Raw genomic sequence first — 18,924 nt, 5'->3', positions numbered from 1 at the left:
TTTGTCTTTCTTGATTTTGAAAATGCCAATGTTTGTTTGCTGATACTTTTAAGATGGCATTTTGGCAAACAACATGCATGCACTGAAAGGGTTTCAATTTGGAATTGATAGTGCAGATATCACTTTATAATAATCAAGATTTGCATTCCCTGAAATGATTTTAATCAACTAAAGAGAAATATTCATGACTTACAAGTAATAACAAAACTTACAAGGATGAGGCATATTCATAACTTTTGCAGTCCTACCTTGGATATCAACACTAGAAGCAACTCATATTGTTTGTGTACAGACAAGACAATATGGGAGTTCATTATACCCAGCAACTTATGGTGTTGTTGTTCATGTTGGCTCTGTTGGACCCTGCAATTAAGATTCAATATACATTATTCTATAAGATTAACTGTGCAACATAATGAAATGTTGAAAAGTGTGTTATCTCGTTGAGCTTTGGTTGGTTTCAAGAATAGTTTAATATTCTCTACTTAACAGGGCCAACCACATGAAGGTGAAAGCTCATTTGGCCCCTCACTCCCCTAACATCACTCTAAATTCCCCATTAACATCTTATAACATTCATTCATTCATTCTTTCTACCATGAATAAAATATAGCATTCATTCATAACATCAGTTTCTTCATCATTTCCCCCCTCTACAGATGTTCTGCCAATTGCTCCTGATCTCAATGTATGCCTAGTCCTATACTAAGGATGAGGACACTAAAGCGAAGGGGGGTAAAAAAAAATATTATTGTTACAATTATTTCATTAATTTAGAGAACATAATTGTTGTGCTCTTTACTTGATGCGGCCACATCATTCTATGTAGCCTCAACCTCAACATGCTCAACACCCTCTAGGTCATCTGGAGTTGAAATACTAAAGGTTACATTAATGTTGAACACCAATTACAATTATATTTGTTTAAAGCAATGACAGTGGTCCTCTTTACTTGAGTGGGGAACATCACATTCCTTATGTTGTGTACCTAGATCATGCTCCACTTGCTAACCACCGACTACATGCTCTTAAATATTAACAAAAAGGGTTACATTAATTACTACTCTAATTACAAATTAAGATGTTTAATTATATTAATAGCTCAATAAATAAATTTGTATAGCAAATGAATACCTCCACTACTAGGATGCACATCCAGACCATCATGTGCAGGTGGTGTTTCACGATTAGTAGGCTACATTCCAATGACATGCACAATGTTATCATTGCTTGCTTATTTAAAATAAATATAGTCACTTTATGTTGGAACTCAACATCAATTAGATTATTGGTAAAGTATTCAATTTGAAATAATTTCCATTTAGCATATTTACCTGTGTGACAGATGCACTCAAATATTGTGTATGCCCACTCAATTATCATAGCTGATCAGCCACAACTAAATAGCCTTTCTGGTAGGCAATTCTCTTGTCATCTTTTGTGGGCGCTTTATTGAATTCAGAGCCCTGCATTTTTTCTTGGTACCATGAATTTTGCTTGCATTGTTTGATAAAAAAACAAAAACGTTTGCAATTTATTAATATTTTGATGCAATATTTTGTTTACATGACATACTTACAATTTGTGCAACAAGTTTCATGTAACCACCAGAGCCGAGTTTGTGTTGCCTGTGTTTTTCTTTCCTTGCCTTGGTTGCCTTTGACATGTCACTTATTCTATAAAAAGTTTGAAATATGTTAGATTATATAAATATAAAGAGTAATTAATTAGTACATAATTACATTCTTAATAGTATCCCTTACCTTCTTCTGGCGTCTAGTGGTGTATTTCCTTTTTTCCTTTCAATTCTCTCCTTGGCCTCCAAAATTAGGTCCTTCCACTCCCTCTCTAGAATCATGGGGGGACGCTCATACTTTAGGTTCCTCTCAAAATGGGTCCTATATTGGTCCCTCACATATTTTAGATATGTGTCGACTTTTCAAGGAGCTTCATTTTGTCAAAGGTGTCATTTCAAAACCACTCAACCATTTGGTTTGTCAATTCATCTTTTAACCTTTTTTCTTGGTTATTCCACCTTTTAAAGCAAAAATAAACCTGTTAGATTCAGAAATGAACTGAAGCTACATTTATTACACTTCAAGAAATGGATCAAAGGAAAACTATTCTAGCAATGATATGAAATCAAAATAGTGGATTAGGGTTAGTTCACATATGATGTACCACCTTTTACGTATGGTGGGCACAAATATTTGCAATGCAATGTCACTTAGATGTTTATAGAAAATATCATTGCCTGCAAAAAATTCATGGGATCATTAGTCCAAAATGAGTGATCATAAAGTAAATTACAATTAAAGTATATATAATAATAATTTTAAAGTACTTGGAACCTTTTGTATCTTTAAAGGAATCATTTCTTCATCGCTCACCACCAATGTGGCCTACAACATTCCTGTACTAGCAATATAAGAAGATCTAGGAAATGATGGTATGTTATCAGCAACAGTTGCCCCTGGCACATCCTCATGTGCATCCCCTCTTGAAAAAAATGAATCCACTATGAAATGACATTAGAATTCAAGAAAGAATGCTGGAAGGGAAATAAAAACATGATAGAAGATAGAGAAAAAGAGGAATCTACCAATAGTGGGTGGGCCAATATGACGTGCAGTAGAGGATGTCTTCATGCTACATGTTGCCAACATTGCAGTTGGCAATACAGGTGAGGGTAACCTCTGATGAGGCGGCAGTGGCATTTACATAGTAACATTGATAGCACCTAAAGAATAATACATTAAATGTATCAAACATTAAATATATGAAAAGTACAATAATTGTAAACAAGGATGAACCTTTATTTTGAAAATTGACAGTATCAAGTATGATGTGTTTTGGGTACTAAGAGTGATAAGCCAAGCAAGTGATAATACAAGAAAATCATCATCACCTGATGATCCTACAACACCCTGATCATGGGAACAACTTTCATGAGGGTAGATAAATTGCTGTAAAAATAATACGTACATATTTTAGTTAATGACATAAAAGAGAATAAGATATAAACCATTATTGAACTTTTGTTATAATTAAAGCTTTCATTACTGCTTACTTGCAAGTTTTTTGCTGTCCGAAGCAATAATTCCACCCTCTCTCATATCTCATCAGTAATAGGATGCACGGCTGCCAAAGAAACAATCTCTTTTCTAATTTTTATAAGAGGCATTTTAAAGAATTTCATAAGGTGTGTGGAATCTTTAGGGTCATCATCACTTAACCCTAATGATTCCACATCCCTAGAAAGGTGCTTAGGTACTGCAACTCCCTTTCCCTTTCCCCAAACATCTGTCTGTGTCAAGAATATCATTAACAATTACAAAATTAGTATAAATCACTAAAAAAAGAACATAATAATGTAACAGTTTGCTTCTATCTAATTTGCACAATTACAATGAGGTTTACCTATTTGGTAGAAGTGTCGCAAGCTATATCCCTATCTGTGATATGTGATGGATCCATGTCGGCCTGTGACAAAGAAAACATATAAAAAATGTTAGCGAAACTAAACCAATAGACTTAGCAAAAAAACTTCATAATAAAATGGTATATTGGATTCAATAATTGGAGGTTTGTTAATTTAAATGGTATATAGTACATACCACCCTTATGATATTAAATTTGTTTGTATCTATATGATTCAAACTATAATCAATTAGAAGCTCTTCGCCTACACTTATTGATTTTATCGCACATACAAATACATGATTTCCCTCACTCGCCTCAAATATGCAATTGGTTTGTTTATTAGTTGACCCAAGTCACATACTATTTATAAAACCTACAGTATTCTCTGTTGCTTTTGGCCACCATCAATGTATATAGCCACTCATTTACTTTGATCATTATCTTTCTGTTGTATATAATTTGCTAACAGTGCATACCTACACATACTTTTTTATATTTAACAATCTGCATCCAATTATTGTAATTGAAACAAGGTCCAACAAACTCCATCAATTTAACAACTCTATTATAACAGACCTTTATACTATCCATGGAAAGTAAGCCTAAACCATGTAACGACGAAGGTGCTATGCAATATATCCTATCGTTAACACAAAAATCGGTGTTTTTTGGAGGAAGTTCCTTGGGCACCCATTGTTTTTGTAGATGTTTGTACCTCAGTGGCACCTCAATGTCACCTTTTGCCTCATCATCATAAGAACATGACCCCCCTTGAGCAAGGAAAAATTTCATGCGTTTATTGAATTTTCTTCTAATATTTTGACCTCTTGTTGATCTCCCTATTGTAGACCTACTACATCTGTCACTTTCATTTTCTATTCCTGCATTTTTCTCACTCAACGAAGATAAATCTAACAAATACCTATTTGGGGGTACCTGCACTCCATGAAATGAGAGAGTTAATTAGTAATGAGAGAGAAATTTTGCAAATGAGGGTAATGTTGATGAAGAAGTCAGCCCTAAAGTTGATTTTTGGATTAAAATTGGAATAAGTCCAACCGGGGCTTCAAGTGTTGATAACTGTATTAGATTTGCTGCTAGTGTCGAGGTTTGAAAAACTGAGGAAGTTTGTTTTCCAAGTAATTTTAAAAAAATAAATTGTTTCTATAAGGTGTATTGACTAGTTATACCTGTCCATCCATGAGACTATGCATGATCCTCGTCAAAGGGGTTTAGGGTCCTATACAATGTAATTCAATTATCTTATGTTAGCTAAAAATTACATAGTACACAACATGAACAACATGAACATTGTAGACAAAAAAGAGTATTAAATAATAAAAAGATGTTATCATCAAAATCATTGTATTTTTTTTAATTCCTTACCTTTACTTTATGTAGACTATGTAGGATCCTCAACTAAATGGTTGACGATGTCCATAGTCAATGACCTGCTCACACCAAGGGTGATAACATCACACAGGGGCTATACCTGAAATCAACACCATCAATTGAACATCATAAGCATTACTACATTTGTAATTTGATAAACAATAAAGACATACGTATCATAAGCATCAGAAGCATCACATGATATGTCATCATATATGTAATTGAGCATCACATGATGTGTCATCATATATGTAATTGAGCATCACAATTAGCATCACATATGTGTCATCATAAACATGCAATCCATCACATATGTATCATAAATCACCATCCATCACATAGGTAATAAACAATCCACATTCTATAAATAAACACAAAGTTCAAAAAATGTCACATGCATCATCATAAACATGTGATCCATCACATATGTATTTTAAATCAGCATCCATCACATAGCTAATAAACAATCCAATTTCCATAAATAAACACAATTTTTAAAATGTCACATAAATAGTCACTCTCCCTATCTCCATCTCCATATTAAAAGGTGCATCATGAATTAATTATGTAATGGCATTAGAATTCAAAACATAATGAATTAATTATGTAAAAAAAATTCTATCAAGAATTAAATATTAAATAGATAATATACTAATCGCATACCTCATACATTTCATTCTTCATCATCATGAACATCAAGGTCATCATCACCAACATCATCATCATCATCATCATCATCATCATCATCATCATCATCATCATCATCACCATCAACGTCTTCGCCATCCTCATCACCATCATCACCATCACCATGAACGCCATCACCATCACCATCACCATCATCATCATCATCATCATCATCATCATCATCATCATCACATTATACTTTGTCAGCCTTCCTCTTGGATCATGTCTAACAACAAATGACCAACCCAATTTATGTGGAACCTCTGAGTAAAATACTTGCTCACATTGGCTTGGAAGAACATAGGGCTCATCCCCAACTGGTTCAAATGACCTTGTATTTAGCATTATAAAACCATTATCATGTTCAATAACAGCTCTATCGGGATCATTTTTATTCAATCGTAGCCTGTACCATTTGATGACAAACAAAACTAATTTGAAGGAATTAAAGTCACACTCAAGTATATCATCCAAAATGCCATATTATCGATTTTGAGACTGTTGAGGATGTATGTCATTTCTCGATGAAATATTTGTCACCTCAAAGACTGCAATGATGCCATAATCACAAGTTTTCTTCATGTCATCCAACTTTTTTATAGAAAATTTATGATCATTGCAGCACATAGCGTTGTGGTGTTTGACCTGCGATATGTCAAACATGTAAAATTTATTCCATTGTGAGTTGATAAACATATGGGTGATTAATAAATTTATACATACCTATTTATCTCTTAAACCATATGCTAAATCATTTTCCCTTTGCGTAACATTGGAATCTCCATTATGATGAGCTTCTTTAACCAATGAAGCCACACCTTCCCATGTTAATGTGCGTCTAGAATGTTGACAATGTTCAATCCATACCATCATCCAATCAATATTGTTTGCAATATACAAATGTAGTGAATCCCACTCTCGACCAACTGTACAAAAAAGGAATAGACATCTTACAATCGATTTATTTTGAAGATTAAGAATTAAGTAACTACAATAACATCTTATAATTACCTCTCACTTTCCTCAATCTACCTTTCCCCGTCAATTAATCCCCTTCAAATTTCTTAATGGTGTTGGGATCTCAAATACGATCCACGTGGATCTTTGCTTTAAACTTAGGAAGATATTCAGAAATGTACACCATAGTCTGGTATACCATATATCCCTCCACCATAGAACCCTCAGGATGTGCTCTTTGTCGAACCAAAGCCTTCAAAAATTTCAAGTGCCTCTCAACCATCCACATTGACCTAGTGTGTATAGGTCCACACAATTCAATCTCCTCAACTTGGTGTATGAGGTAGTGTTCTTGTGCATTGAAAAAAGCTGGAGGTAGACACTTTTTCATTTCACACATTAAATGAGGAATTATTCTCTTCCAATATTTTATATCGTCTTTATGGATTTCTATACATGATAGCCACCTACAAGATATTCAAGACGCAAAAAAATATATTACATAACAAGTAAAACAAATAGAAAATATAATATCTATACAACGAACTGAACAAATATCACTACTTACCTCATGTATTTTCCAAGATCATATATGACTTGCTTGACATTATTGTCGAAGTCATCTGGGAGAGATAGAGGTAGATAGTACTGCAACAATTATAAAATTATCTTTTCATTTTTTTGTAACATAATACAATGAAAAGTACATGTATGCATAGTACTTAAATACATACTAAAAACACAAGAACATGAATTACCTTAATGAAGGTATTCCAATCATGTGTTTTCATCCCTAGCCCAAATTCACTTTTTTTTTATATGAGATTGTTTAATGTTTGCAGCAAATCCTATGGGAAATTGAATTTTTGATATGACTTCTTTTATAGCATTGCTTTAATGGTCCGTTAATAACCAAGGAAGCTCACTTATATTAATATGGTCTCCATGGCTATTTGATTGAATGACATTTATCATTGCATGATTGGAATCCTGAATGTCACTACATATTTTGACAACTTTTTCTTTGTCACGCCTTCCATCCAATATTTTCCATATTGTCTTTGTTACATTCTTTCCAATATGCATACTATCAAAAAAATGAACAGTTTGTAACTACTCGTAGTAGGACAACCTACTAAATTGTCGGGGATAAATTTTTAGTCCCTTAGGAAGGTGGTCATTTTTGCTTTCACGACCTTCATGATCATCAATCACATCATCAGTAAACAAAACAAAATAGAAAAGATGTTTTATGACAAGCTAATAGATGGAATGACATTACCTTGATGATTAGTTCTATTATATTCCAACTTCCACAGGTGAGGTGTCATTCTTCGTGGCTTTGATGTATTCTCTTCTTTCCCATTGAAAAGATGTTTTTCAGTATTTCGATACTTATGATTTTTGTGGAGAAAGTGCCTATACTCATCAAACACCAGCTTTCCTAAACTTTTTGAATGATGAGATTTCATCTTTGGACCACAAACAGGACATGCAAATTTTCCCTTTGTTTGAAGACCTACAAGATAATGTATAATTGGATTAAATATGATAATTTTTTGAATTATAATGTTCATGCACAACTTAAACACTATAACATACCACAAAAATGTGTTAGCCCCGAGGCATCGGGTATTGTCCATAGAAGCATCACATGGAATTGAAATTGTCTTTGTCCTATTGGTCTTGAGACATCATACATAGTGACACCATTCCATAACTCCAGCAACTCGTCGATAAGAGGCTCGATATATACATTCATATCTGTAACTTGGTACATACCTAATTGAATGAACAAAAACATTACATAATTATTATGACCATTTTACTGCAATATTTATAATTAAATTTAGATGACTATATTTAAATAATAAAATACTTGGAACAATCATTGCCAACATTATGTGCTCCCTCTTTATTGACATCCATGGAGGAATGTTATTTTTGATAACAAAAATAGGCCACACCGAGTAAACAGATCTCATCTCTCCAAATGGATTGACACCGTCTGTTGCCAATGAAAGCTTGAGATTATAAGGTTCTTCTTTAAAGTGTGGCCTCTTTTCCTCTATGTCCATAAATGTTGAACCATCCATAGGTATTCAAATAATGTCATCTCAACTTCTATTATGTGCATGGTAATCCATAAATTGTGCCAAGCTAGTGCACTTGAGTAATTGTTGCATACGTGGAATAATGGGAATATAGCGAAGAACCTTGCGAGGAACCCTTTTTGTTATTTGATCTATTCGATATCTACAGATATGACATTCAGGGCATTCAGTTCAAAATTCATTTTGTTTGTGATATATAATATGATCATTGGGACAAGCATCTATTGCTTGATACTCCATTCCAATATCTTTCATAACGACAGATAATTCTTGGTATGAGCGAGGTAGAATATTTGATCGTGGCAACAAAAAGTCACCTATCAATCTACAAAAAAAAAAAATAATTTGTTAATATAAAGAATATTAATGGTATAACATGATTCATAGTTTATTGTGACATATATGATATACCTTAACATACGTGACATTGTTATGTTCGATAAACCATTCATAACCTTCAAGTTCAACAACAACAATACAACGGAGAGAAGAGTTGCCTGCAAGCCTTCGTAAAGGGCCTCAGATGCCTTCTCAAGTAGAGGGACATCATGAACAACATCAAGGTCATCTTCATCATCATGATCATTTGTGCGAGTACTAAATGAGTCATGGATCAATGTATTTGTACCATCATCTTCAATTGTGTTTTCTAGCTCATGATCATCATCTTCCATGGGATCATTATCTTCAGCTTTGATATTCACACCTCCATGTTCATCCACTTCAAAAACCATAATCTCTGGGTTGTGTTGCCATACCATGTGCTCTGGGGTGCTCGTCCTATATAAAATTGATAAACATAAATAAATCGTGATCATGATCTCATCATCACATAATTTATTATGTATATAAATTGTTAAAACGATATAATGAAAAACTTACCAATGGATGATAATCATGTCCACCTTCAATGTGACCATGCAGCCTACAATGTTTCTTCGTTGTTTTGATTAGAAGTCTTCTAGTCTTTAACCCCTTACAAATTTTGCATGGACAATAACATTTTCCATCACCTTTTCTTTTCAAGTTAGACCATAATCTAGCAATTGTCTCCTTATTTTGTTGTTTGTTGATATTGTCTAACATGGTCTTTCTTCACAGGCAAGAAAATCGGGCTATAGAACTAGTTATATAGAAGTTGAAATGTTAGTTATGAAATCACATTTCATTATAATATACCAAATCAAATTACTTGAAAATAGAAATTATCATCACTGAACCAAAACCATTTAACCCTTCTTTCTCATCTCAAAGCATATCTAATGGCTTTGTGGTATGCAATCCTTGTATAAGATATTAAGTTGACTGATGTCTAATTGGGGTAATCCATGAGTGTGTAATGTGAATTCAGCATCCTAAACATTGGAGATCTGACTTGCCTAATAAATGTGGTTGCTGTCCTAATATGAAATACTGAGTTCTACCCTTGCCTCTGCATCAAACTTCTCACATCATGTTTCTTCAACAAAACACACTAATATGAATTGAGACAACACCATGAGGATAGGGTCAAGTATAAATATGGAAACTAATCATAATACATGAATTCAGGGCTCACACATAAGTGTTGGCTCTCAACAATGCCACGCTTCCAAAATTGCCAGTCTCAAGACTTGTCCTATTGGGTGAGCACTCATTGATGGCCACAAGGACAAATCAATGTATGTAGGCTTCAATCTCCTAACTCTAGGCTAGGAGTACCCTACAGAAGGTCTATGAACACTCACTTGGTATTACAATAGAAAGAGCCTTCCTCTAGAACTTTTTTTGCAATGCACACATCAATATTGGTAATAATTGTTATGATGGATGGTCTATTAGGACAGTAAGTAAAATGCTTATTCTTTTTCTACCCTTTGAAACTACAATAAGGTATTTGTGGTGCAGGTGCACCAAGGAAAACAAATTAAAATTTTAAGACCTTTGAGACCAAGGAGGAGTGTCCAACATCAAACAAATTCAATAAAATCAATCATGAGATCCTAAAGCCAATAATGGCTTTTGAAACTAAATAAATGCAAAAGTTGTCAAATGTTGGATATTGGGTCAAAACACCCAAAAATGGATTTAAGAGGGTTTAGATTCATCAAATATGCCAATAAGGATGAAAATCCAATAATTATAGGTTTTATTCAAAAAGTTGTCAAGCATTTGCAAAAAATGTAAAATTCAAATTTTCAAGTTCCAACGGTTAGGAAGAATTAGGAGGGAAAAGCAAGTTTTAATTGTTTTAGTGTTAAATAAACTTTGTAACCAACCATATTGTGGTTGAAAAAACTTGAAGAGGCTATTTAAAGCCATAGACATGCTTTGTAATGCAGATTGAATGCCAAGGAGTACGAACTATTGTAGAAACTCAATGAAAATTCAGAATTATGGAGTAATTTCTCATATTTTCTATTCTTTGTGAAGGTTTACTTTAAATTTGTGCATGCCCTAACATTTTAAATCACTTTTATCAACATTCCACACCTCTATATATGATTTGAGTTCATTATTCTTTCTGAAATTCTGTTATAGGGCTGACTGTCATAACTTTTTGAGTATTTTCCTTTGGTAGCTTTGACAAAATTCAATCATGGGGTCATTTCATGAATGTTGAACCCTATTTCTCATGGGATGAATATTTTATATAATACATTCTAACAACTAAAATGTGCAATTGAGGGGTTTAGTGCAGGTGAACACCATTTGAAGGAGTGCGAAGCCTAGTGAAGAGGCTTGGTAGGGTGAAGGTTGGAGAGATCTACCTACATGAGGGATAGTTTTTATGATTTGGAAATTGGTAAAACACCTATCTAAAGGTTAATCAACAACCAATTTGATCCAGGGGTGAGTGGACATGGGAGATTGGAGAAACCCTAGATTTTAGGGCTTTTTGATGAAAATTTGGGGCTTTTGGGGTTAGAGGCCTCACAAACTAAAATTTTTTGTGGATTCCTTCATCATTTGATATTTAGAAAGAATTTTTTAAGGTTAGAAGTACCCATAAGTAATATTTCTTGTAGTTTCTTTGTTAATCCACCATTCTAGTTGCTTGAAAACGAAGGACAATCTAAAAACAATAGATACTTTCCAAAACAACTTGCTAAATGCCCTAACTATGTTATAGAAAATCCAAAAGGGTATCCAAAAATCTATTTTATTTGTCTTGTGTCTTGAAAGTTTGTAGAGTTATCATTAAATTTCTCTCATTGTAGGGCTAAAAGGGGCTCTAGGGCTAGTAGGAGGAAATTGGGGTTTGGGCATTTGGGTATTGAACATAAGGCCAAAACTAGTTTGAAAATTTCTACAAGAAATGCAAAAGTTGTCATGGAAATATGACAACTTTTTTCCAATGGACCTTAAACTTTCACAATTAGGTCTCTATTTATTGTTAGAATGCAATCTATGACTAAGTATTAGAGGATCTTACTAACTTGGGTATCATGCTTTTATGTGTCTTTGACATGACTCCTAGTAACTATATAAGGATCTTACTAGTCCTAGATCTATGCCTTGTATTTTTTATATGGTTCCTAGTGAGAATATATGAATCTTACTAGTTCTAAATGTCATAACTTTGTGTTTTGCATGCTCCATGTGTGTCACCAATGTTACTCATATTACTCACTTTGTACTTCCCTTTTATTTCAATATTGTAGATTGACAATATCATAAGTCTTGGGAGCTACCACCTTTCCAAACTTGTAGACATCTTGACTCTTCAATATCTTAGTGAAAGGATATTTGGTTTCTCCATATTTTCCAAAGAGTAAATGAGCATAATTTCATACTCTTCCTAAGAGGGGGCTAAATATTGCATCAAAAGTTGTATCTCTTTAAAAATATACACTAAGTTTGGACTCAATTTAAGTGGTTGTGCCTTATTTATACCTAATTGTACTTAGGTTTGACAAAGTTTCCAAAAAATTGGTTCATTCCCTTACCTTATTCATGATGTTCCTCATGGCTCATTTTTATAGGACTCGGGTCTTGGGAACCTTATTCATGGAAATTGGACCTAAAATTTGAAAGATGAATGGTGGATTCACAAATAGCAGGAATTTCCTCTCCAAATTTAGACTTTTACAAAAGTTCAATTTGAAAAGGTGCAAGGACCATCCATATAAGGTCCATCTTGAAAATTAAATGATAATACCATCCATACATATTAAATGATATAGTCAAGTAATAAAGAAGGAAAACCATTTCCTGAAGTTGTCAAATGATTTTACAGATGCACAATAGTCCACTAAATTCAATTCACAAAAAAAGAAAACAAAGTATGCTACAAGATAGTGGGTAAGATGCAAGGAATGAAGTTAAATAGACAAAGAAAAACCATGAATATTACCAAGTCAAAAGGAGTAGCTATGACCTCTTAGGTGTTTTTTCACTTGCATAAATTACAATTCTTAAGGATAGAAACACATGTAGATAGTAGTATGAAGTCTTTTTGAAAATTTTTTAAGTAGTTGAACAAATGGCTTATTTTAGTTATATCTAACCCAAGACAGTTTCAACTCAAAGTAAGGAATAAAACCACATGTCCTATAAGTTTGGGAAGCTAATTGAGTAGTTGGATAAGGTAGATCATGACTATGGGGTAGTCTTGAGACTCTTTTAAATCGATTAGAACATACATACCAAGTATCTAGGAGCTTACAAAGCCAATTCAACCATATTTCAAGTGAAAATGCAACAAAATGAGTAAAAGCTTTGAATACACCTCGAAAACCACTCCGACGACCAAGTAGGTGGAAATAGACTTTTCCAACATTTTTTTTCTTCATAGATACAACGCTATATTCTCTTTATTATTTGAGATGAGAGATACATTGTTTGCAGTTCCATTATCACCCAGTCCAGTATCGATCTGATTTTGATACTTTCATAAAAGGAGTTACTATCCTAAGTGCTTGATACTGTCACAAAAACTGAGTGTTGCAGCAGTGAATCTTCCTTTGACCTTTGGGTGGTTGGGAGGGTAAAGACCCATGGTGGTATATGTTTAGTGGTTCTTATAAGAGTATCCAAAAGTACATTGGTTTTTGGATATCTAGTACATTTTATGAGCTAAGTACTAGGGGGGATTAGAAGACCCAGTTGAAGGAGGATTTGTGTAAATAAGGGTTGAGGGTGTTGGTGGTGATTGAATGTTGGAGAGTTGGATTGTGATTTAGAATGTTTATTTGTCCTATTTAAGTGTGATTCAATGGTTGGGTGAGGGTTGGTGAGTATGGGTGTGTTTTGGGGTATTGAATCCTTTTGAGTAACTTTTGGCCTTGTGAGGCATCTTGTGAGTAAGTGAAGGGTTGACACCTAATTGAATAGGTGAGTTGGGAGAAATATCTCCCTTGTTGGTTGAGTTTATTGGATTCTCTGCATCAGCATTCCTTTTCTCTATCAATCCATTCAAAATTCCACCCAATGATTCAAACTTGTCAAAGTTCAAAATAAATTTCCTTGTTGTCCTTACTATCTTGCATCAACTTTTATATCACTAGGTAGTATTTTGCTTATAACTATCATCTTTCATGGTAGGATACCATCTCAGTCCCTTGAGTTAAGATATCTTACCTTTAGAATTTATCATTTCCTAATCAAGTTGTTGAAGGGGAAAATGTCACTAGTCAAGATGAAATGTCAATTTCTAAATCTGCCTAAGGTAAAAGGTTAAAATAAATTGCAAAAGATAGAACAAGGCTATGAGAAAATGAATCATTAGTATTACTTAAATCCACATTATCAACAAAATCTAGAAATAACCTTGTATGCAAATAATTTATCATGCCAAAATTGCCATTCTAACATGAAAATGAGACCAAGGAAAGCTCTAGAACAACTACTACTATTCATTCACATGTTCCTTATTAACCTCAATCAGCACGAAAGATGCACAAATTGATTATAACAAAGAAGATGTTTCATAAATGTAAATATTAATTCAGGACTAAGGAAAATGAAAGAACTAAAAGAATACCAAGCAACCAAAAAAAGACTACCAATACCGTTGCAAACTATGAACTTCATTTCCATTAATTCTTCAAAATATACTAGCAAAGCACAAGTATTCAATCTACAACCTATTGCTAAATGTCTTTTGAAAGAAAACACAATAATGAGTGTTACTAAACTTGGACATTAAATAATCAATTATTAGACCCTCAAAATGAATTTTGAAATTACATTTATAGGGAAACTTTTTCCTCAAAATTAGAGATTAAATTCCACCCAAAACCTTCTCAAACTAAGAGGTACAATCAACACATAAGATATTAGCCTATAACTGAATTAAGAACTATAAGTTGAGTCATGAAAATGAAATATAAGTCAGAAGGAACTTAGAATATGGAGTCAAAGAATCATGAGAGCGAGAAAAAGAGGATCTATCTAGGCCCCCACACCCAAGATGACTCCTCCAAAAAATTTAAAATTAGGTGCACAAGAAACAAGATGAAGAACAAAGGCCGAAGTAGGTTGTAACTACCATGAACCCATCCATCCAAAGTGATGAGAATCTAGATGTTCCTAAGTGGCTACAATTCAACTTTGAAAGGATAAAGAAGAGATTATTGAAGAAAGTAAGTTTGCAAAAGATGATCGTTGAGGTTGAGGCCACAAGGAAGCCAAAGAAGGCAGTGACTTTGTATGCCACCTAAAACTATGTAAAGGGAGAGATAGTTGCCAATACCCTAAGTTAGAGAAGATTTAATAAAAACTGCCAATACCCTAAACTAGGGTAACGCGAGACAATAAGAAAATGGTTTGGGGGTCATATAGACTACCTTTATACTGTATGTTAATTAAAAAGTGATAAGTTGTGTGGTTGGAGATTTTCAGTCCACACCTTCTAGGGTAGGACTATGTTGAACCGAACACAATTGTATCTCTCTAGGGCTTCCGGGTCGAGTGTGTTGGGCTAGCTGGCAAGAGAAAGAAAGGCTTACCCAAAAAACACTGAATGAAGGTTGCAAATCACTTGAATAATATTCATTTCCATTGTTTTCTTATGTGTTGGTTTGATCTCCATTGATTCAGTAGCTAGAGGTAAACACCACCCTATATAGTAGCTCGTACAATAGTGAACAATCAACACATATACGGGAGGAAGGGATTGCTGTGACAAAATTGAACGCTCACTCCTCAATCACAGTTCTATGGTTTTACGAGGAGTAGATTCCTACAAGGTATTACGCATTCAGGGAACCACACCTTTGACTAGGAGCCATCAGACCTGAGATTGGATAATCAATATGAATACGAGATTGACCAATTTGCATTAAAAACTAGGGCAATTAACCACCACATGTCTCATTTCCTAACAAATTTTTGCATAAAAAAGGAATCTCTCATACTCCAAGAGTTGCTTCCACAATTAGACAATATCCCACAAGAATGCAGTCATAGCTAGCATGTATAAAAGCAAGCAAAAGTTGTAGAATCTCTTGAATGGTATATTTTTTACAACATGAAATTAAGGTGAAGAATCTACCTCCTGCGTGGGATTGCAAGCAATGCACAAATGCCTTCGACATAGGTTTGATGTTGTTGGGGGTTGAAGTCACCACAAACACCTACCCGAGATTGCAATGCACAAATGAATTGCCCTCTTCTTTTTTTTTAAGTAATGGTCATTGTCGTCAGAATTACGATAAAATTGAGTACTTTTTAAAAAAAAATTTCATTGCTAATGTCTTCTTCGTCAAAACCAAATGGCAAACTGCCATCAGAATTACAACAAATTCAGGCATTTTTTCAAAAAAAAAATGAAATTTGGTCACAATATACCTTCTCCATTGGAAACCTCATTCAAAAATCTAGTCCAAATGTATTAGTGGTTGAAGAAAGGTTTGATTAGAGAAATTATAAGTCCTTATTTAGTACCAAAACTATTAGCACCTAAGAAGAATGGAGAATGGAGGATGTGTATCGATTCTAGAGAAATAAACAAGATGATAGTGAAATGTCAATTTCTTTTACCTAGGATGGATGACATAATGGACTATTTGAATGGAGTCAAATACTACAAAAAGATAGACTTGAAGAGTGGATATCATTAGATCAGAATCAGAGAAGGAGATGAGTTGAAGACAATGTTAAAGACAAATGAAGGATTGTATGAATGGTTGGTGATTCCTTTTGGATTGACTAATGCACCAAGTAGTTTCATGAGGTTGATGAATGAGGTATTAGAGAAATTCTTGGTTAAGTTTGTTATTGTATATTTGGATGACATTTTGATTTTCAATAAGGAAAAAGAGGAGCATTTGTTGCATTTAAGATAATTTTTGCAAAGGTTCAGAGAAGAAAAGTTGCTGATAAATCCTAAGAAGTGTACTTTCATGAAGGAAGAGTTAGTCTATTTGGGGTTTGTGATATCTGTAGATGGATTGAAGATGGACCCTTAGAAATTAAAAGAAGTGATTGAGAATCTTGTGTTAGCTTCGTCTAATTTCAATAAAGTGTTTCAAGTAGATTGTGATGGAAGTGGAACTGCAATTCGAGCCATATTGAGTCAGGAAGGGAGAGAAGTAGCTTATTTCAGTGAGAAGTTGAATGATACCAGTAGGAGGTATTTAGTGTATGATCATGAATTTTATGTCATAGTTCAAGCCTTGAAGAAATGGAGTCATTACCTGTTGTCTAAGGAGTTTGTGTTATATACCGACCACCAAGCCTTGCAGTATTTGAATAGTCAAAGTAAGTTGAATCTGAGACATATGAGATGGGTAGAGTTTTTGCAGAGTTACACCTTTGTGTTGAAGCATGGAAGTGTGAAATCTAACAAAGTTGTTGATGCATTAAGTAGAAGGAGAATTTTGCTGACAGAAATGAGAGTGACAATGCTAGGATTTGAAGAGCTGAAGAACTTGCACAATGATGACCCAGATTTTGCAGAACCTTGGAAAGTATGTAGAGAATTGATTATGGTGGGCAAAAGTCAGTGGCTAGATTATTTCATTCAGGATGGGATTTTATTCAGAGGAGTTCAGTTATGTGTACCTAAGAGTTCTATAAGGGATAATTTGATAAAGAAGAAGAATAGTGGAGGATTAGCCAGACACTTTGGTATTGATAAAATAGTTGCTGGAATCCAAGAACACTGAGAGGGGAGGGTGAATCAGTGTTCTACTAGAACTATGAATTTTAACCTTACTAAAACATGCATTCACCAACCAGTGTACCGGTACATATACGATTGAAATAAGTAAAGCAACCAATAAGCCAATCACACAAATGAATAGCATAACATAGAGAATTATATGTGGAAAACCTCAAAGAGGAAAAACCACGATGGGATTTATGACCCACAATATCAATCCAATGGCCATATAAAGTGATATTATAGAATATAGGTGCCTGCACTTGCAGAAAGGCTTACATCCTAGAGCACACTACTCAATAAATAAAGGAGCCTCACTCACTACATACAAATCTAGACTACAATCCTGAGAAATGATTGAACTGCAATGATAGCATCTTCTATGCCTAAATATAGTTCTAGTCAAGCTCTCTTTATTCCAGTCTGAAACCCTAAACCTTTACCAGAATACTCTCTTACATAAATATCCCTACATACATGACCTCTCTTAGATATTTTGCATCTCCATTATATTCCATAACCTTACATATCCATATCCTTTCCTATATACAAAATGATCTAATCAACTGACCTATATACCCCTTTACAATCCATCATGCCTTATTTCGTCTTACAAAGATAATTACAATATGATGGTGGCTCAATAACATAAACAAGTGAATATCAAAATCAATTGTATATGTTGGATCTCCTAAATTATATCAACCTCCAATACTGATAAGTTGAATATAAACAATGTCAGCCTGCATTGCTGGCAACCAAAGAATTCCTTCCAACCTGCTGGTGTCGGTATCGGTGTCGATGAAGTGTCCGTCGATACACTACTAGACAAAAATATGAAGTCAAAACATGTTGCCATATTTCCATCAATGACAACATATTGAAACCAACCAATTAAGTGTAAATTGGGAACAATATCCCCCTTTGGCATTGATGGAAACACTCATGTGAAAAATGATCATGGTTTCCATCTGTCGATTTCATCCTGAGCCTGCTCCCCTTGAGCTGAATATCCATCTATGATCATAATAAAAAATACTCCATATCTCCTGAATATTTTTCACCTATATTCCCCCTAATGTATACAACTCCTTAATTTTCACATCAATATCTCTCCCCCGTTGACATCAATGCCCCAAAATAACAAAAACTGGGATGAAGAATAAAAGACTGTACAAAGAATGTCCCATTATACCTTACCGAAGATGAATATATTTGAAAATATTTGGATAGGCCTTCTCCAAAAGATCTAGATAAGCATCC

Source organism: Cryptomeria japonica, chromosome 9 (assembly GCF_030272615.1).
Source record: "Cryptomeria japonica chromosome 9, Sugi_1.0, whole genome shotgun sequence".
Taxonomy (NCBI): Eukaryota; Viridiplantae; Streptophyta; class Pinopsida; order Cupressales; family Cupressaceae; genus Cryptomeria; species Cryptomeria japonica.
Note: the sequence above shows the minus strand (reverse complement) of the source record.